Here is a 21,505-nt window from a genome sequence, read left to right as displayed (position 1 = left end):
ATTCTCCACATCCTCATAAACACTTGTTTCTTGTGGTTATTTTTTCTTATATTTTTTAATTTTAGCTATTCGGATAAGTGTGAGGTGATATCTCATTGTGGTTTTGATTTGCATTTCCCTGATAATGTTGAGCATCTTTTCATGTGTCTGTTGGCCATCTGTATGTTTTCTTTGGAAAAATGTCTATTTATGTCTTCTGCCCATTTTTTAATTGGATTGTTAATTTTTGGAGTATTGAGTTTACAAGTTAGTTATATATTTTGGATACTAATGCTTCACTGGATAAGTCATTTGCCACTCAGTAGGTTGTCTTTTAGTTTTGTTGATTGTTTCCTTTGCTGTGTAGAGACTTTATTTTGATGTAGTCTCAATAGTTTGCTTTTGCTTCCCTTGCCTTAGGAGACATATGTAGAAATAAGTTCTTATGGCCAATGTCAGAGAGATTACTGCCTGTGCTCTCTTGTAGGATTTTTATTTTCAGTTCTCACATCTATGACTAAACACATTTTGAGTTTATTTTTGTGTATGGCATAAAAAAGTGGTTCAGTTTCATTCTTTTTCATGTAGCTGTCCAGTTTTCCCAACAACAATTGTTCAAGAGACTGTCTTTTCCCCCATTGCATATTCTTGCCTCCTTTGTTGAAGGAGCTTTATAGTATTGACTTTATATTATATTTCATTGATCTTTGTATCTATTTTTTGCTGTTACCATACTGTTTTTGATACTACAGCTTTGTAATACAACTTGAAATTTGAAAGTGTGTTACTTCCAGCTTTGTTTGTTTGTTTGTTTTCAAGATTGCTTTGACTGTTCAGGGTCTTTTGTGGTTCCATTTAAATTTTTTGGTTTGTTCTAGTGTTTTTTGGTTTACTCTAGTGCTGTGAAAACTTTTGGTATTTTGATAGGGGTTGCATTAAATCTGTAGATTGCTTTGGGTAGTATGGACATTTTAGCAATACACGTTCTTTCAATCCATGAGCATGGAATATCTTTCCAATTGTTTGTGTCCTCTTCAATTTCTTTCATCAGTGTTTTATAGTGTTCAGAGTACAGGTCTTTCACCTCTTGGTTAAGTTCATTCCTTGGTATTTTTATTTTTTTGGTGCAATTATAAATGGGATTATTTCTTTAATTTCTCTTTCTGCAGCCTATTAATGTATAGAAATGCAACAGATTTCTATACATCGATTTTTTATCCTGTAACTTCACTGAATTTATCAATCCTAGCAGTTTTTTTGGTACAGTCTATATGGTTTTCTATTTAGAGTATTGTGTCATTTGTAAATAGTGAAAGTTTTACTTCTTTCCTACCAATTTGAATGATTTCTATTACTTTTTCTTGTCTGAGTGATGTGACTAGGACTTCCAGTAATATGTTGAATAAAAGTGGTAAGAGTGGGCATCCTTGTCTTGTTCCTGACCTTAGGAGGAAACCTCTCAGTTTTTCCCCCATTGAAGATGATGTTCACCTTGGGTTTTCTATGTATGGCCTTATTATGTTGAGGTATGTTCCCTCTAAACCTACTTTGTTGAGGATTTTTTCCATGAATGGATGTTGTACTTTGTCAAATGCTTTTTCTGCATCTATTGAAAGGACCATATGTTTCTTATCCTTTCTTTTATTAATGTGGTTTATCACATTGATATGAGAATATTGAACCACCCTGGCAACCCAGGAAGAATTCCCATTTAATTGTCGTGAATGATTTTTTTTCATGTATTGTTGGATTCAGTTTCCTAATATTTTGTTGAGGATTTTTTGCATTTATGTTCATCAGAGAAATTATCCCATAGTTCTCTTTCTTCCTAGTGTCTTTATCTGCTTTTGGTATCAGGGGAATGCTGGCTTCATAGAATGAATTTTGAAGTTTTCCTTCCTCTTCTATTTTTTTTGGAATAGCTTGAGAAGAATAGGTATTAACTTCTTTAAATGTTTGATAGAATTCGTCTTGAAGATCTCTGGTTCTGGACTTCTGTTTCTTGGGAGTTTTTTGATTGCTGACTTAATTTCATTGCTGGTGATTGGTCTGTTCAAAATTTCTATTTCCTCCTGATTTAGTTTTGGGAGGTCATATGTTTGTAGGAATTTATCCATTTCTTCTAGGCTGTCCATTTTGTTGGTGTATAATTTTTCATAATATTCTCTTACAGTCCTTTGTATTTCTGTAGTGTTGGTTGTTATTTCTCTTCTTTCATTTCTGATTTTGTTTATTTGAGCCCTCTCTCTCTCTCTCTCATTCCCTCCCTCCCCTCCTTCTCTCTTTTATGAGCCTGACTTATCAATTTTGTTGATCTTTTTCATGACCAGCTCCTGATTTCATTGATCTGTTCTATTGTATTTTTAGTTTTATTTATTTCTACTATAATCTTTATTATAGTTTCCTTCTTTATACTGTTTTAGGATTTTTTTTTCTAGCTCCTTTAGGTGTAATGTTAGGTTGCTTGAGATTTTCTTGCTTCTTGAGGTAACCCCGTATGACTATAAACCACCATCACAGAACCCTCTTAGAATCCCCTACTTTTGCTGCATGCCACAGATTTTGGACTGTTGTATTTTCATTTTTATTTGTCTCAATGTATTTTTTAAATTTACTCTTTGCTTCTTCTTTGACCCATTCATTGTTTAGTAGCATGTTATTTAACCTCAGTGTATATGTGCTCTTTTCATATATTTTCTTGTGGTTTATTTGTAGTCTCAAAGCATTGTGATCAGAGAAGATGCATGGTATGACTTTGATCATTTTGAATTTGTTGAGACTTGTTTTGTGGCCTAATATATGTTATCTATTCTGGATAATGTTCAATGTGCACTTGAAAAGAATGTGTATTCTTCTGTTTTAGGATGGAATGTTCTGAACATATCTGTTAAATCCATCTGGCTCAATGTGTCTTTCAAAGTTACCATTTCCTTGTTGACTTTCTGTGTGAGTGATTTATCCATTGATGTAAGTGAGGTGTTAAAGTTCCTTACTTTTACTGTATAACTATCAATTACTTCCTTTATATTTGTTATTGACTACTTTATGTATTTGGGTACTTTCATTTTGGGCGCCTAAATATTTAGAATTTTTGTATCTTCTTGTTAGATTGTATTCTTTATTATTATGTAGTGTCCTTCTTTATCTCTTGTTACAGTCTTTGTTTTAAAGTCTAATTTTGCCTAATATAAATATTGGTACTCTGACTTTCCTTTGTTTTCCATTTTCATGATAAATGTTTCTCCACCCCCTTACTTTCAATCTGCAGGTATCTTTAGGTCTGAAATGAGTCTCTTGTAGGCATATAGATGGGTCTTGCTTTTTTTATTTTTTCCATCACCCTATGTCTTTGATTGGAGCATTTGGTCCATTTACATTCAAGGTAATTATTGATAGATATGTACTTATTGCAATTTTGTTACTTGTTTTATTGCTGTTTTTGTAGTTCTTCTCTGTTCCTTTCTTTCCGTATCCTCTTCTCTCACAATAAGTTGGCTTTCTTTAGTGATATACTTGGATTCCCCTGTATTTATGTTTGGCATATCTATTACTGGTTTTTGATTTGTGGTTACTATTAGGTTTGTATATAATATCTTCTGCATATAGCAGTCCATATTAAGTTGATGGTTGCTTAAGTTTGAAGCCATTCTTTATTCATCACCCTGGCACATTTTAGGTATATGGTGTCACATTTTGTGAGTCCTTTCACTGCTTTATACAGATATACTTATTTTCCTGCTTTGATGCTTTCTACTTTTGTTACTCTTACTTATGGTCTTTCCTTTCAACTCAAACAGTCCCTTTTAAAATTTCTTGTAGGGCCGGTTTAGTGGTCATGAACTCCTTTAACTTTTGTTTGCCTGGGCAACTCTTTATTCTCCATCTACTAGGAATGATAGCCTTGCTGGACAGAATATTATTTATGGTAGATTTTTTCCTTTCAGTATTTCAATATATCATGCCACTTCCTTCCGGCCTGCAAACTTTCTGCTGAGAAATCTGCTGACTGCCTTGTGGGGTTTCCCTTGTAGTGATCTGTTCTCTTTGCTCCTGCTGCTTTTAAAATTGTCTCTTTATCACTACTTTTTGCCATTTTACCTACTATATTTCTTGGTGTGGACTTCCTTGGGTTGATTTTGTTGAGGGCTCTCTGTGCCTCCTGGATCTGCATTTCTGTTTCCTTCCCCAGATTCAGGAAGTTTTTGGTGAATATTTCTTCCAATAAATTGTCTTCTCTCTTTTCTTTTTCTTATCCTCTGGGATCCCTGCAATAAAAATGTTATTATTCCTGATGGTGTAGCTGAGTTCTTTAAGTCTAGTCTCATTTTGCACAACTTTTTTCCCTTTCACCTGCTCAGCTTGATTGCTTTCCATTCTCTTTCCTTCAGGTCACTGATTTGTTATTCTGCTTCATTTAGTCTGCTATTTATTACATCTAGTATATTTTTAATTTCATTCATTATGTTCTTCATGTCTGGTTCCTTTTTATCTCTTTGTTAAGGTCTCAATGGTGTCTTCATGCTTTCCAAGTCCTATGTGTATATCTTTATGATCAATATTTTAATTTCTCTATCATGCATATTACTTATTTCCATTTCTCTTAGGTCTTTTGCAGTGATTTTGTTGTGTTATTTCATTTAAGACATATTCCTTTGTCTCCTCATTTTGTCTCTTTGAGTCTTTTTCTCTGTGTTAGGAAAGTCAGCTATGTCTCCTGCTCTTGAAAGTGCTGTCCTTATGAAGAAGAGGTCCTGTAGTGACCTGCAGTGCAATGTCCCCTGTTTCCTGGAATGTGGTGCTTCAGGGATATCTCCTATGTGTGTTGTGTGCATCCTTCTGTTGTCCTTCAAGACATGTCCTTCAGACATTACTTTGGAGTGGTTCTGGCCACTGTTGGGGCTGCTTGCACAGTGCTAGGTTTGTGGCACTTCTTTGGATGGGCTCCAGGCAAGAGTTTATTAGAGGGGGGGAAGATCCACACACGTGTTGTGTGCAGTGTTAGCAAGGTTTACCTGCTGGTCCTCTGTGAGAGGAGAACTGCTACCGCTGCTGCCACTGGGACCAAAGCCTACCAGTTTGGAGGGGGTAGGTAACATGTGCAGGGGCAGAGCATGCAGTTTTAGCAAGGTTTGCCTGATCCCCTTGGGGAGGGGACCCATAGTGCCAGGATTGAGGCTGGAGGGGGAAGATTTGCTAAAGCATGGGGAGGGGGGTGTAAGCAAGTTAGTTAGTGAATGTTTGTGCTGCACTGGTTCCCACAGGTGGCCTGTGTTTATGCTGAAGGGGTAGGGAAATGGCATTTTTCTCCTGGAGGAGTTTCTCCTAATGGTCTCTGATTCTCCAGGATAAGTTATGAAATGAGTAAATAACTCTCCCTCCCATATGCCCCAGGTGTTTTTTAAAACTGATGCTTCAGTGCTGTATCTCTGTGGGCTCTTTGTTGTACTGTCTGTTTAATGGCAGGGACTTAATTTCTTAATGCCATCTAGACTCTTCCAGAGCCCAGCTTGCTGATTTTTAAAATTCCAGATTTTGAGTCCCACTGGTTGTAAGAACTCATGAAACTCAGTCCCTCTTTTTTTCAAAGCCAAATGTTATGGGGATTCATCTTCCCCATGCAGGTTTCCCAGTGTGATAGTCTGCATCTCTCCCTTGTCCGCACCCAGGGCGTCCTCCCTCTGGTGAAAGGCCTGCAGTCCATTTGGCTTCCCACCACATCTCTGCCCTTCCAATCCTGTTCAGTGTGGCCTTTTCTATATATTTTGTTGTAGGGTTTGTTCTGCCAGTCTTTGGGCGGTTTTCTGACCGGTGTGAGTGATATCTAGTTCTATCCATGGGAGGAGGTGAGGTTAGCATCTTCCTACTCCATCTTCTTTTCAGCCTTTCCTAAATTTTTCATTCTTAATGGCAGATGAAATAAGTGTTTTACAGTCTTTGATTTGATGAGATATAGTACAATTTTTCAGTCTAAGCATTTTTATTTTTACTCCAGTGGAGAAAAGGAAATGTGGCTGGAAGGAAAAGCACTAGGTGAGCAGTCAGGAACTCCTCCTCCCAGCTTTGCTTCTGTACTGACCAGCTCAGTAAGTTGGCCATGTCACTTTTTACTGGAATTTCCCCTTCTCTTCTGGGAAAACAGGATGAAAGATAAGTCTGGGACCTCAGTGCTTGCAGCAACCCCTCAGGTTGCTGCCTCAGCTAGCGGATGGCACTTGTTGCCAGGACTCACCAATGTATGGAATCTGCGCTGCAAGTGCAGCATGTGAGGAGCTGAGGCCTGAGTGCCTTTAATTTATCTTTGAAGTTTAATATTTTTACAGAGATATGCCCTGGAGTTGATTGTTGTGTCAATTTTTCTCAGGTATTTAATGTGCCCTTCTAGTAGACTTGTCTTGTAGACTTGTAGACTCAAGTTTTTTTCCTTCCCTTTTCATTTTTTTTTTTTAGCTTCAGAAAGGTTTCTTGGATCATTTTTAACTGTTAATATACATTGTTTCATGAGTCTGTTCATTTTGGATCTTCTTGGCTTGTCTTCTATTTCAATCACTTTCCCTTGGACTGATGTTATTAACTTAATTTATTTTTACACCCTTGTTTACTTTCTTCTTTCTTCAATGTCTCTTACTAATTTTTCATTTGACTATATTTTTCTATATATTCTAAATTATATTCCTTATAATTATAATATAATAATAATATATGACTATATATTTTAAATTATATTCCTTATAATTTAATCTTTGTTTCTGATATGATTTGGTCTTTTGATTTATCATTTTATTTCTTCAGGTTTTTGTCTATTTATGTTTTTATCATTTGGGTTTGTGGTTTAAGGTGTTCTTTTTGTTGCTGTTTTTTTTCTTCATATTTCCATGTGCTTATTCAAGATATATAGTTCCATATAGAATCTAGTGCAGTTTTGTTTTCTAGTTCATATTTAGCCTTTTAGAGAAATCTTTATCAGTTTCAGTATTTAGATTCTCATGTTCTGTTGTTTTCTTATGAAAGCCTTGCGTAGGTGAAATCTGCTTTTATCCACGTGCTTTCATGGATGGGTTTGGCCTTTGGTGTCAAAGGAATTTGAAGATTCCTAGTCTAGAGCACACTCTGTGGTCAGTGCCATAGACTGCAGTTTTTTAAAGATGATTTTATTTTATTTATTTTTTGTAGGTGAGGGAATGTCTATCAATTTTTGGTTCTTTTTGTCTTATAAGATTATTTCCTCCTCTTGCTGCCTTTCCCTTCTCATCCCAAACTCCAATGAGCATTCCTGCCTTCCTTTCTGCTTTCTTCTCTCCCAGAAAGGATATGTGTCAAGGCTGCTGCCTGTTATTCTGTGCATGTTTGCATCCTTTCGCCATTGTCTCTGCTCTGATTGAGCAGGATTATTTTTCAGCATTTTAACACTTAGCTTGGACTTACTTTTTATAGCTGTTGTTATTCACTCATCCTTATAAACTTAATTCCCTTTTTTCTTTTTCATGAAGTTTTCTGATTCCTTTAGCAGTTTGTAAAGACCTGGGGCAGGGGCTTGAGAGACAGTTATGCTGGGAATTGGTGTTTATTTCTTTGCTGACAAGTAATGTAAAGTTTATGGTGCTCTCTGTCTTCTAGTTAGTTATGTTGAAGGTGTGGTATCTATGTGGTTTTATTTGTACTTCTTACTGATCTGTAGAGCTTATTGTGAGCTGTGTGGAGAGCTTTGGATTTTGGTGGCTGTCATCACCTTGGCCACCAGAAGTTCTGCCCTCCTTCTGAAGTAATAGTGGTATTACTCATTTATCCCTTGTGATCTTTTGTGATGACTGTAGGGATACAATAGAATTTTATCTTGTTCTCTTTGGAGTGGATTATTTTTTAAATGAAGATTATTCTCATGTTGAATTCTCTCACTGAACAGGAAAATAGTTTTCATGGTATTCTCCTCCATGGGACACACCTCCATGGGGTACCCTTCATAAAACATACTTTACAGGGCATTCCTTCATTTGACACATGGGTCACATAGGGCTATTTGACACATGGGTCAAATAAAAGTTGTTTCATCAATTAATGATGCAGATTTTTACCATTTCTTTAAATTTAGAGACAAAACAAGATGAATTTTATTGTGTAAATTAACCTCCACATAGTTTTTATCATTTGCTCTTTTGTTTCCTTTTGAGATTTATTGTAACACAGCTAACTCTTGTGAGGGTTTAAAAAAATGAACAAGTTGGTAAATTAAAAATTTTTTAACGTTTATTTATTTTTGAGACATAGAGAGACAGAGAGAGCATAATGGGGGAGGGTCAGAAAGAGGGAGACACAGAATCTGAAACAGGCTCCAGGCTCTGAGCTGTCAGCACAGAGCCTGACGTGGGACTCGAACTCAAGGACCGCAAGATCATGACCTGAGCCGAAGTCGTCCGCTTAACTGACTGAGCCACCCAGGTGCCCCAACAAGTTGGTAAATTAAATTAAAGAGAAAACATATCCAGAAAATAAACTATTTAGAAACTAGTATTCTAAAAGCAACATTTGAAAATGTCTTGCCTTTGTTCAGTATGACGCAGAAAGATCACAAACATTGATTAACATTAAATTAAGATAAAGTTCTTTGGCCACTAGATTTTATGAAGTGTTCATTCTAGATCTTTTTTGAAGGATATACTGGTGGACACTTATATTTTCTCAAATGTCAAAACTGATCTAACATAATATATTTTTTTAGGTTCATCTCTATGTTAATTGTGCTGCTATAAACTCACTGAACCAGAAGTCAAATCATTTCTTTCCTTGTGAGAGTTAAAATCATGAACATCAGATCAATATTTTCTGAATATAAATTACAAGTTAGTCTTATCCATACACTAAGTTTTTTAAGAAAGAAAGGGTTATTTTCATGTAACTGTTTCCTAGTTAGAGCAGAAGCGGTCCTCAGATTTCCCTGAGGAGACAGGCCTGTTTTGTGTCTGAAGGAATACTCAAACCCACCCACCCCTCATTCTCCTGCCCTTATTCAAACATAAGGAACACCTTTTGTTGGTTTACACTGAGACATAAAATCTTCAGCCTTAGAGTTAAACCAGTTGTGTAGATTAGCATATTCTTGAACACTTCTAAGCAGTAATCCTGAGCATTGCTACTATAAGGGGGAAGGAGTTGGGCAGGCTTAGAGCACTGGAGAGCTATTTGAGACTTTTGAAGGTAAAAGAGTTCCAAAAAGGCCAAGAGAGCCATAATAGCCCAAGATACCCAGCCAGAGGATGCCATGAGAGGTAATGCAAAGAATGTTCTACTAAGTATTTATTGATTTTGTTTTCCATTTTAATGGAAACAATTACCCTGTTTTGATTTGGAGTAATCCCCCTTTCCTCACTAATGCACTTTCCAGGAAGGTATGTCCCAGAATGGGGGGAGGGACCCAAGGCAATTAAGGAACAATTGAAGGATGGCACATAACTCAAAGGAAAGATGGTACAGTTTTTGACCAGCACCAAAAACTGTTGAGTTGTTGGAGACGTAAAGTTCCTTCCACTAGACAAGGGTAATATAGAAAGCCTGAAGATGTTGTATGACATTACTAAGAAGCCTGAATCTGGGCTCTAAACCTAGAGGAACCAGAGTCCGGGAAAGGATCTTGATATCCTTGTTATCTCTATCCCTGTTATTATGGCTGCATAACAAGTTACACCAAAATGTAGTGGCTTCAAGAAGCAGCAATAATTATTTTGTTCTTTAATTGTACTATCTTTGCAGGACTTGAAAGAACCAGTTTGTTTCTGTTCCACTCAGAATCATGAAGGGCTACTCAAAGGCTGGAGACTAGAATCATATGAGGCTTGCTTACTTACTTGTCTTATGGCTGGGCTGTGGAGATTCAAAGACTTAGAGGTTGAATTGACTGAGGCATCCTAGGCATCAGTCTGTAACTCTATGTCACAGGCTCTCCCAAATTCAGAGGAAGGAACCTCCAAATAGAAGAGTAGCCATGTCACATGGTAAGAAGAGCATGAGGGATAGACCATATTGGTGCATCCAAATTTGGAAAATACAAGGTGCCAGGTCATTTTATCTACCCCCAGACTTGTAGCTCACATCATCTCATAACTTGCCTTCTGCTTAACCATTCTGTATTGGACTTTATGTCACTTGTAACTATAAGAGTCCTTAGTTATACAGAGACCCAAAGAAATGTCACCATTTTATGATCTTTTTCAAGAACTCATACTGATGTAGTTGTCTTAATCAGGTGAGTGATTTGATCAAAATTGATCCTTATTTTCTGTGTTCCATTATATCTAGAAGGCCCAAGTTTTTATTGAAGATGGTTTTCAAGAGCCAGGCATTTCTTCATTTGAACTTCCTAGATTTTGTGACAATGTGTTGTCCACTTTGGCTTATTGCATGGGTCACACTCTGGAACTCATGGCCAAGTTATATAGGAGATAGTATTTGTCACAACAATGTACTGTGAAATACTTTGTCTCTCCTGTGGCTGTACTCCTTGTCAGCAGCCACTGGTTGCTATGGAAGACAGGTAGAGAAGCTGTTTCAGCAAAATTCTGCCATCACCAGGAAATGTTTTATGTCCTCACATCAATCAATTCTCCAACTCTCTGACACCATCTGTGTATCCTATAATTCAATTCAATTCTAACTATCTAGAGTTAGCACATACTTGCAGGTTTAAGGGCTCAATCCACAAGGCTGCCCCACTTCAGATGCCAGTTGCAAGTATCAGGTCCCCAGGCTACCCACACTTCTACAAAGTTGGAAGTTTCCATAACCCCCCTTTTCAGGTTTAATAATTTGCTACAAAAGCTCACAGAACTCAAGAAACACTTTAATTATATTGCCAGTTTATTTTAAAGGGTACAAATGAATAGCCAAATGAAGAGGTACATACGGAAAACTCTTGAAGAGTCCCCCAGTACAGGTGCTTCTCTTCCTGTTGAGTAGGGGTATGTCATCCTCCTAGTATGTAGATGTGTTTACCAACCCAGTAATTCCCAGAACCCTGTTGTTTAGGGGGTTTTATAGGAGTTTTATTATGTGGACATGATTGTGGCCATTGGTGATTGACTCAGTATCCAGCCCCTCTCCTCTCCCTGAAGGCTGGAGAGTGGGGCTGAAATTTCCAAGTTTCTAATCAAGGCTTAGTCTTTCTGGTGACTGGTTACCATCCTGAAACTATCCAGATGCCTACCATAAGATGCCTCATTAGAACCAAGACACTCTTATCACCTTTATCCGTCATGGAATTCCAAGATATTTAGGAGCTGTATGACAGGAACTGGGGACAGACACCTAATATCTTTCTAACTGTTCACCACTAGGAAAAGGGCATGGAATGTGCCTGCTGTGTGTGATGGTACATCAACTAGGTGTTCACAGAGGACAACGCAGCTTTGTATAGAGACCATCCACCAAAGCAGGGATGAAATGTGTGCTGAGAAAGCCATTCACTATCAGTATTTCTTTATATGCTAACATTTTATTCTCTAAAATATAAAATTGAAAGATAATATCATGGAGTTGTCTAATGGGAAATTTCCCTATGTCTTTGCATTGATCAAGTTTCCTACAACTGGAAAGAAATTCAGTGGGACCATTTGTAGCCTAAGTGATCGTATTTATTTATTTATTTATAATTTTTTAATGTGAAATTTATTGTCAAATTGTTTTCCATACAACACCCAGTGCTCATACCAAAAGGTGCCCTCCTCTATACCCATCACCCACCCTCCCCTCCCTCCCCCCCATCAACCCTCAGTTCTCAGTTTTTTTTAAAAAATATTTTTTAACGTTTATTTATTTTTGAGACAGAGAGAGACAGAGCATGAACGGGGAGGGTCAGAGAGAGGGAGACACAGAATCGGAAACAGGCTCCAGGCTGTCAGCACAGAGCCCGACGCAGGGCTCAAACTCACAGACCGGGAGATCGTGACCTGAGCCGAAGTCGGCAGCTCAACCGACTGAGCCACCCAGGCGCCCCTGTTCTCAGTTTTTAAGAGCCTCTTATGCTTTGGCTCTCTCCCTCTCTTACCTTTTTTTTTTTCTTCCCCTCCCCCATGGATCTGTTAAGTTTCTCAGGATCCACATAAGAGTGAAAATATATGGTATCTGTCTTTCTCTGTATGACTTATTTCACTTAGCATAACACTCTCCAGTTCCATCCACGTTGCTACAAAAGGCCATATTTCATTCTTTCTCATTGCTAAGTGATTGTTTTTATGCAAATTGTTTTCAATGTATTATTGACTGAATGGCAGAGAATTCTTAATTCCAACCATTACGGAATTCAGAAATAATGAGCAAATTAAGATAATTTAAAATGACTAAAAAAGGCATAAGAGACTTAATAGACTTAAAAGGATGAAGAAGTAAATGCCTTTGTAGAGTAGAAAATGGTGAGGTGGAGGTCAGATTAGTCCCAAGACAGCTTTAGTCATATTCTACAGTCTCCACAAACAAAAAGCACATCTGGTAACTTCCTGGAAACAACAATGGAATGCAGTTCAGTGCTTATGGATGGCAGAAATGCTGTCTATTCCTCATGTATCCTTTCATGGCAGACAGCATGTTTATTGGCTTTTAAAAAATATATATTCAAGTTAGTTAACATACAATGTAGTCTTGGCTTACATATGACACCCAGTGCTCATCCCAAAAAGTGCCCTCCTTAATGCCCATTACCCATATAACCCATCCCCTCAAGCAACCCTCAGTTTATTCTCTGTATTTAAGAATCTCTTATGGTTTGCCTCCCTCTCTGTTTTTATCTTATTTTTCCTTTCCTTCCCCTATGTTTATCTGTTGAGTTTCTCAAATTCCACATATGAGTGAAATTATATGATATCTATCTTTCTCTGACTGACTTATTTAGCTTAGCATAATACCATGTAGTTCCATCAATGTTTCAAATGGCAAGATTTCATTCTTCTAAATTGCTAGGTAGTATTTCATTATATATATATATATATATATATATATATATATATATATATACACATACATATCACATCTTCTTTATCCATTCATCAGTTGATGGACATTTGGATTCTTTCCATAATTTGGCTATTGTTAAATTTTTGAAGAAAAGGGATCTTGGTCTAAACTTTCCCCCTTGGAATATGCTATTTTGAAAAGTAATGAAATGAAAACTTTTTAAAAAATATTTATTTATTTTGGAAGGACAGAGGGAGAGAGAGAGAGACAAGCATGAGAAGGGGAGGGGCAGAGAGAGGGAGATATGGAATCTGAAGCAGGCTCCAGGCCCCCAGCTGTCAGCACAGAGCCTGATGAGGGGCTTGAACTCACGAACCGTGAGTTCATGACCTGAGCCGAAGTTGGACGCTCAACCGACGGAGCCACCGAGGTGCCCCTGAAATAAAAACTTTTAGTTATGAATTTAGATATTTACATTAACAAAGATTTACATTCTTTACTTACAAAATGATACATTTATGAACAACTAAATTTAATGAATTTTAATTATATATTTATATTTAACGAATGTTTAATGAATATTCATTGTGTAAATAACATTCATTTATGTTCATCTGCTCTGTCAACACATATTTGTCACTATCAAGAAGTAAGCTCAAGTAGTGCATAGGTAAACCAGACAGACAATGGTCCTGCTGAGCTTGGAGTCTGGCCAGGTGAAGAGCAATACACACAAGTAAGAGCAATACACACAATATACTACATGAATTATCCACAATGTGAACAAATGCTACTATGCTAAAAATATTAATTTTCTGAGATAGGAAATAGTCCCAAGGAGGCAAATTGTGTATAGTCTCTCAGGAAACAAAGCAACTACTATCACTCTGGTGCAGGAGGCTTTGGGGGAGTCCTGAAAGAGGCTGCATACTTCACCTCATAAACTCAATGGAGAGAGACTGGGTTTATTTCAGGTGTGATGGGAACACACAGAAGGGCTTTAAGCAGGAAAACAATGTGATGTTATTTTTATTTTGAAAAGACCACTTTCAGTGCAGTGTAGTGAGCAGATTGGAGGAGTCAAGAGTAGCAGCAGAGACCAGTTAGAGGCTGAGGTCTGAGGCAAGGGATTCACCTTGGGAAGAGCAGGTGAGGAAAACGAGCTACAGTTTGGAGATGGAATCAGCAGGGCTTAATGATGGAGAGAAGCCATGTAACTTGGGCAGCGTGGGGGGTGGGGGGAGGAGTTGCAATAACCTGGGGAGCAGACATTTGACATTAGCCCTGGATGATATAGGAGAAGGAGAAGAAAGAATACAGGATGCACTCTTAGTCAGGATTCTTGGTTGTGGGTAACAGAAGCCTGTATCAAATTAGCCTGGGCAAGAGGGAGAATGGAACAGCAATCTACCAACTCTGGATGGGCAGTGTCTTGAGCTTCAGAGACAATAGGAGCCAGACCTTGCTCTCCCCATCTTTCACCACTGCCTCATTCAGTGTGGGGCTCTTAGGGAATGGCCACCCACAGCTGCAGAGATGAACTGAAATAGGCTCCCTCTAGCATCCTTTTAAAAATTCCCAGCGAAGGGCTCTAAATGGTCTAAATTAGGTTAGGTGCCACTCTTGGACCGGGGCTTTGACACTTAGTCCCAGCTGTTTTAGTGTGTATCCAGGTCTCTTGTCGAGGCCAGTCACCAGGTGATACATTCACCATGGGGGAACAGGGATGCCTCCCAGAAAATGGGGGTGGATGCTGTTTGGAGAGTCAAAACAATAGGCATCCACCATGTGTGTGTGGCGGATGAGGAGGACACTGGAGAAGTCCCTGTCTGCCTCTCAGCATCAAACTCCCCAGGCACTGACACTGCTGATGCTTTTACTCTCAACATTCCCTCAAAGAATCTTACAGAAACACAGCTCTCAATTGGTGTTTCCTGACCTTACCAAAAGGGCAAACCCTCCACTTTGAGCCAGCCCACTTCCCTGAGCACTCTACCATAAACAAGCTTTCTTTTCCCATGGAGGCACAATGCTACCCTTTGATATAATAAGTTCCAATCTTTATTTGGATCCACTGCCAGTTTGGTGATCTGACAGACAGTCCTAGATATCTATATCTATATCTATATCTATATCTATATCTATATCTATATAATATTATATATATTAAATATATTTTATATATTTAATATAATTATATATTAAATACATTTTATATATTTAATATAATTATATATATTTATATATATATTTATATATATATAAATCGTAAAGCTGCCCATACAGTATGATATTTAAAATAGTATAGTATAATGATTTAAAAGTGCAAAAAATAATTTAACAATATTGTAAGACAACTTACTACTTTGAAAATAATTGTTCATTCTGAATCACTTACTTTTCAAAGTAACTTCTGTTATTTATATTAAAATTGAAGAACATCTTTACTTTTAGAAATTTGATTTATTTCTGTTTATTCACCTCTCATTTTAATAAGATATTCTGTCTTGCTTTAATAAGGTTTTACTCTTTCTTCATATATAGATTTTGGACCTTTTCGACTTTTTCCTAGATGTTTTATTCTTTTGTTTAGCTGTTGTAAATTCAGTTGTTTTAATTTATGTCTTTCTTTACTCTTGATTCACAGCCTTGGAAAAACTGATTAATGGCTTTTTGTTTATCTTGAATTCGGCTGATAATTTTGATTCTCTCATGTTATTTATTTATTTATATAAAATATGGAACACTTCATGAATCTGCATGTCATCATTGCACAGTGGCCATGCTAATCTTCTCTATAGCATTACAATTTTAGTATATGTACTGCTGAAGCAAGTATGATTCTCTCATGTTTTTTAAAAATTAAATTTTCTTGTATTTTCTTAGGAACATAATTATATCACCTGTAAATAGAATTCTCCTTTCTTTCTCAGAATTTATACCTTTTTAAAAAGAACATTCTGTTCATATTTTATGTATCAGAATCTCCAAAACAGTGTGCCAAATAGTAGTTACTGCAAATATTCTTATTTTCCTGCTTTTAATGGTAATTGTGCATGTTACTGTTAAATATACTGCTGGTTTTTGCTAGTTTGTAAGTAGTTTTTAGTTATATTGTACTTTTTTGTCAATTATCACTGCATTTCATTATATACTTTTTGTGCATCTGTTGATATAATTATATGAGTTTTTCCCCATTAATTCATTATGTAATGAATCGTATTTCAGATTTTCTAATATCAGGTAATTCTTATATTTTTGGAATAAGTCTTATTTGGTATATTCCCTTTCCTTTTGAATGATTTTTATCAGAATTTTTAGATCTATGTTCATAAGTAAATATGGTCACAACTTTTCTTTTTTACTATATTAGGTTTTTATAGTTATTCTAGTTTCATCAAATGAAGCAAGGAGCTTTTTACAAATGAAATGGTAAATCCATTTGGATCTGATGTCTTACATTTTGCTAGGAAATAACTTTAAATTCTTTACTGTCTTTAAATTTATGGTCATATCTTCCTTATCTGTGGAAATACACACCCCATATAATTTTAAAATAGTCTGACATTATACATATATATGTATATGTATGTATGTATGTATGTATATATGTATGTATATGTATTCTTTCTTTAATGAAACTTCTTAGAAGTTTGTATTTTTTTTAAGTTTATTTTGAGAGAGAGAGTGAATGAACACGAGTGGAATAGGGGCAGAGAGAGATGGAGAGAGAATTCCAAGCAGGCTCTGTGCTGTCAGATGAATCTTTTGTGATTTGAGTTAAAAATACTTTTCCTAGTTTTCTTTTGCCTTTTGCCTACCATCACCACCTCCTCTTTTTAAATTTGTCATGCAAAGTCATTTAGGTTTCTTTATTCTGTTAAATTCATCAGTCTTTTTGTGTTTTATTTTATGTATATATATATATATTTTTTTTTTTTTTTTTTTTTTTTGAGAGAGAGAGAACATGAGCAAAGTCGGGGGGAGGAGTAGAGGGAGGGAGAATCTTAACCAGGTTCCATGCTCAGCATTGATGTGATGCTGAGGGCTGATGTGGGGCTTGATCCCACAACCCTGGGATCATGACCTGAGCCAAAATCAAGAGTCAGACACTCAAGTGACTGAGCCACCTAGGCACCTCTTTTGTTTTAAATCATAATTTAAAAGGCCTGTCTACTCTAATGTTATAAAGCAATTTTCCCTTAGTTTCCTTCAAGATGTTTGTGATTGCATTTTATATATTTAAATTATTGATCTATTTGGAATGTATTCTTGTATATGGTGTGAGAAATGGATCTAACTCATCTTTTGCAAGGTGGGTACCCAGGTCTCCCCAAATTCTTTACTAAAATGTTGATCTTCACCTCACTGTTTTAATGTACCACCTTTATGATGAAAAAAACTCCTGTGGGGTTTGGGGTATATTGTGGACATCCAACTGTGTTTTATGAGTTCAGTGTGGCATTACCACAAGGTTTACTTTGTTGAGACTTTATAGAATGTTTTACTATATGGCAGGGCAAATATCCCTTTATACTTTTCCATTTCAATGTTTTCTCTGGCTATTCTTATTTGTCTTTTCAGATGAGTTATAGAATTGCTCCTTTAGATTAATTAAAAAAAAAACCTTGAAGCACCTGGGTGGCTCAGTCGGTTAAGCATCTGACTCTTGATTCTGGCTCAGGTCATGATCTCTTGGTTGTGAGTTCAAGCCTGGAATCAAGTTCCACACTGAACATGGAGCCTACTTAAGATTCTCCCTCCCTCTTCCTCTACCTCTTCCCTACTTGCACTCGCAGGCACTTTTCTCTATCAGTAAACAAATAAATAAATAAATGAATGAATGAATGAATAAATAAATAAATAAATATAAGTAAAATAAAAACAATTATTAATTTGATTAGGATTATAATAATGCTTGAATTAACTTTCAGATAATTGACATCTTTTTAATATCAAGTTCTTCTTTTAAAAGAACATTTTGTTGTTCAATTATAATTTATATTTAAAATTTTTCCACATCTGATTTACACAGTCATGATGTTTATTCCATAGTATATTTGCTCATCTAATATCAATTGTAAGTGGAATTGTATTTTCCATTATATCTTCTGATTGCAGTTTTCATATTTTACAGCTATTGATTTTTTATTATTAATATTATATGCTAATATTTTATTAAATTATAAAATATTAGGAGCACATATCACCATTAAATGATAATTTCACCTATTATTTCCAGTTTTTATATTTTGCTTTTTTTCTTCCCTCTAATTGCATCGGTTTATAGCTCCAGTATAAGGTTAAAATAGCAATTATGTTAGTGGATATCTTTATCATTTGGTCATAGTATATTTTTTAATGTGATCTGGATTCAGTCTGCTAATATTTTATGTGGGAATTTTATATGGACATTAATAACTGAGTTAACATGTAGTCTTTTTAAAAAAATTGTTTGTTTGTTAAGTACGCTACATACCCTATTTGGGTCTTGAACTCAAAACCCTAAGATCAAGAGTCAGAAGCTTTCCCAACTAAGCCAGCCGGGTACCCCAACATGTAGTATTTATTGTATATTCTGTCAGATTTTGGAGTCAATCTTGTATTTCATAATATTGAGAGTTTTCTTTCTTTAGTTATTCTCTGGGACAATTTAAATTACATTGGGCTTATCTGTTTTTCAAAGATTTGGTACAATTTTCCCTATGAAATTATTTGGACCTGAGACTTCTATTTTGGGGGAGAAGGTATCTGTTTTACAGTTTATTTTCTCATATCTTCTTTGGAAATTAGTCTCTTAGACTTTCAATCTCTTCCTTAGTTCTGTTAAATTATATTTCCATCCATGTTTTCAAATGTAGTTGTACATAGTTGTGCAAATTAGTTTCATATGATTAAAAAAAGTTCTGACTCTTTACTATCCAACTCAGAGATAGCCTTTTGGGCCGTATGAGAAGTATGTAAGCATAGCCACCCCAAAATGGTGTATATTTCCTTCAAATCCACATGCCCTATAGCGAATGTTGTGCTGCCTTCTTAAAATGAAGGGAAGTAAAGTATAGTCACTGGTACTGTTCATGCTGACTGCCCCACCCACAAAAGCTTTTTTTCCTGCACATATATAAGATTTATTGACAAATATCTATTTGTTATGCTTATGTCTTTTGTTTTTTGTTTTTGAGAGAGAGAGAGAGAGACAGAGAGACAGAGAGAGAGAGCAAGCAGGGGAGGGACAGAGAGAGTGGAGACACAGAATCTGAAGGAGGCTCCAGGATCTGAGCCCAGCTTGTCAGCACAGAGCTGGTTCAGATACTCATACTGCTTTTGGGAACTATCTATCTTCTACACAAGTCAACATGGAAAGCTGAGTGGGGATGTGATAAGCAAGTGTTTTTAGTGCCTATTATCTATAGATCAGGGATGCTAATAGAAGATGCTACCATTGAAGTTGGCTCCCTGCTTTCAATAGGGATGATGCTGAGGATATAGGTACAGGTACAAAGGCAAAGTCGGCCATATCTGTAGTTCACATATTCCATCTGCCCCTGGACACTCCATGTTGCTGCTGCTGTTAATGCTGTGACCAGCCCCCTGAACAGGTCTTCTTTGGCCTAGGCCATGTACTCTGTTTTAGCTGCAACGGAGTTTGGGAAGTGAGCATCTGGTACTCCAAGTTCTAGGTGAGAAGCGGTAACCAGGTACTCAGATATGTCCTCTAATTCCTTGCATTCCAAAAAATATCTTTCATTTGTCCTGATATATGTATTTATTTATCTAATAAATTTATTTATGTAATGACCCCTTTGTTCCATATCTGTCTTACTCTTCCTTCACTTTAAGTCAGTGGGAGTTGCCTGTTTACATGCCACCTTGATTGTTCTCCCTAGATTGCTGCCTCCCCAGATGTAAGCTGCTCTTTCTCTTGGGCATTGCCGAGCTCTGTGTTTCATTAGTAATCCTGTCAGTAGGACAGATTTGTCTTCAGAATAACACTCAGAAAGCGGACCAGTAGTCCTTCTCTAATTTCTCTATCTTAGAGGATCTTCTAGCACCCTCAATGGGTGGCAGAACCCCAGCAATTGGGGTTCTTTGCTATTACCCAATGCTACAGAGAACCCTGAAGCATGTCTCCTTCCTAAAGTATGCAACCTCAGAGAGAACTTTCCAAGCACTCCCAACTTCTCCTGCTTATGATGAGTTTATTCTAAGCAACCATCTTTCCAGACATGGAATAGCAGTTTGTTCCAGATAAATCATTGCCTTATTTTCTACTATCTTGGTGGATATTTTTGATAACATGGGGTTTGTGATGTTACATTCAGCTTCAAAGCACTGTGATTTTTCCAACCTGTGATTATTTGGGCCATACAAGTTTCCAGCTATACTTGGCAGTACTTCTAGAACTTACTAGGAATAGCTGAATGTTTTATGCAGAAATTTCCTTTCTCTATAAATTCCTCCCTCTGGCTCTGAGATGGTCTGTGAAGCTTGAAGTAAAAAAAGTGAGAAATGCATAGGGTGTGAAGTCCTGCCCCTAGGAGAGCCTGCTTTTGGAGAGGTCAGGCCAAAATGGCTGTGTGAAGGTACCTCAGGACCAGTGAAGAGAACCCATTGGGTACGTTGGTATGGAAGTCCCCAACAGAGACAGCTAGCTGAGGGTGTGGCCCTTCACAGGAGGATGGACTTCAGTGCTTGGCCTGTGGAGAAAGGTCATGAAGGGAGTAGGAGTGGACATAGAGTGAGATAGGGGATGGGTGCAGAAGTGACCCTGATGTTAGTCCAGGTTTGGAATTTATCATTGGCTATAACCTCACTTTATCTACATGCAGCTTAAGTTTCTACCCATTGCTTGCACACAGCAGTATGAAAGTCATAAGAAAAAAAATCAAGTTCAAGTCACAAGTCCAGCAAAGTCTATTTTATAGTTAAACGATTGGCAATAAATCCTTAGTGCCCTGTGCACTAAGATAAGACCATCTTATCTAGCAACCAACCACACTTTCAAGTGTTTTTGTTTCTCTATATAAAAAAGATTGGGGGCACCTGGGTGGCTTAGTTGGTTAAGCTTCCGACTTTGGCTCAGGTCATGATCTCACGGCTTGTGGGACCGAGCCCCGCGCCTGGCTGTGTGCTGACAGCTCAGAGCCTGGAGCCTCCTCCTGATTCTGTGTCCCCCCTCTCTCTTCTCCTTCAACACTCATGCTCTGTCTCTCAAAAATAAAAAAAAAAGAAAAGAAAAAGATTGTGAAAAGTCTATCAGTGTGTAAAAGGCAAAAAAGTGAATGAATGGACAACAAATTTCAGAAATCTGAATTTACATTTTTAAAAAGATTATTTACTTTTCTCTTGATTAAAACAAAATGATTATACATATTTTAAGTTTCTCTATATTTATCTCTTCCACAGTTTTTAAGTATTTTGTGAGTTTTCTACAAAATTTAAAATAAACTATTCTCCCTTTTCAGAATTTAAATGGTTTTCTTTCTACCTTCCAATCAGCTGTGTATTATGAACAAATTTACAGCATCTTAATGGTTTCCTTTGTGTTTTTCTGAATTTTTTTTCTTAAATAATAAGGAATAAACTAAGTATT

The 21,505-nt window shown here is 36.7% G+C and overlaps 1 protein-coding gene and 1 non-coding gene across 2 annotated transcripts in view; one reads left to right on the top strand and one right to left on the bottom strand.

Annotated features, from left to right (window-relative positions):
* The window catches only part of OCA2 (OCA2 melanosomal transmembrane protein), a 504,528-nt gene that overhangs the window by 350,334 nt on the left and 132,689 nt on the right, over positions 1-21,505 (top strand). The gene's annotated exons all lie outside the window — the stretch shown is intronic.
* On the bottom strand, positions 15,645-15,751 carry LOC122469696. Its single transcript, XR_006293591.1, has one exon. It is a non-coding gene; the product is annotated as a U6 spliceosomal RNA (small nuclear RNA).

The sequence above is a fragment of the Prionailurus bengalensis genome, chromosome B3 (assembly GCF_016509475.1).
Source record: "Prionailurus bengalensis isolate Pbe53 chromosome B3, Fcat_Pben_1.1_paternal_pri, whole genome shotgun sequence".
Classification (NCBI taxonomy): Eukaryota; Metazoa; Chordata; class Mammalia; order Carnivora; family Felidae; genus Prionailurus; species Prionailurus bengalensis.
This window is presented reverse-complemented; position numbering and strand designations above follow the sequence as displayed.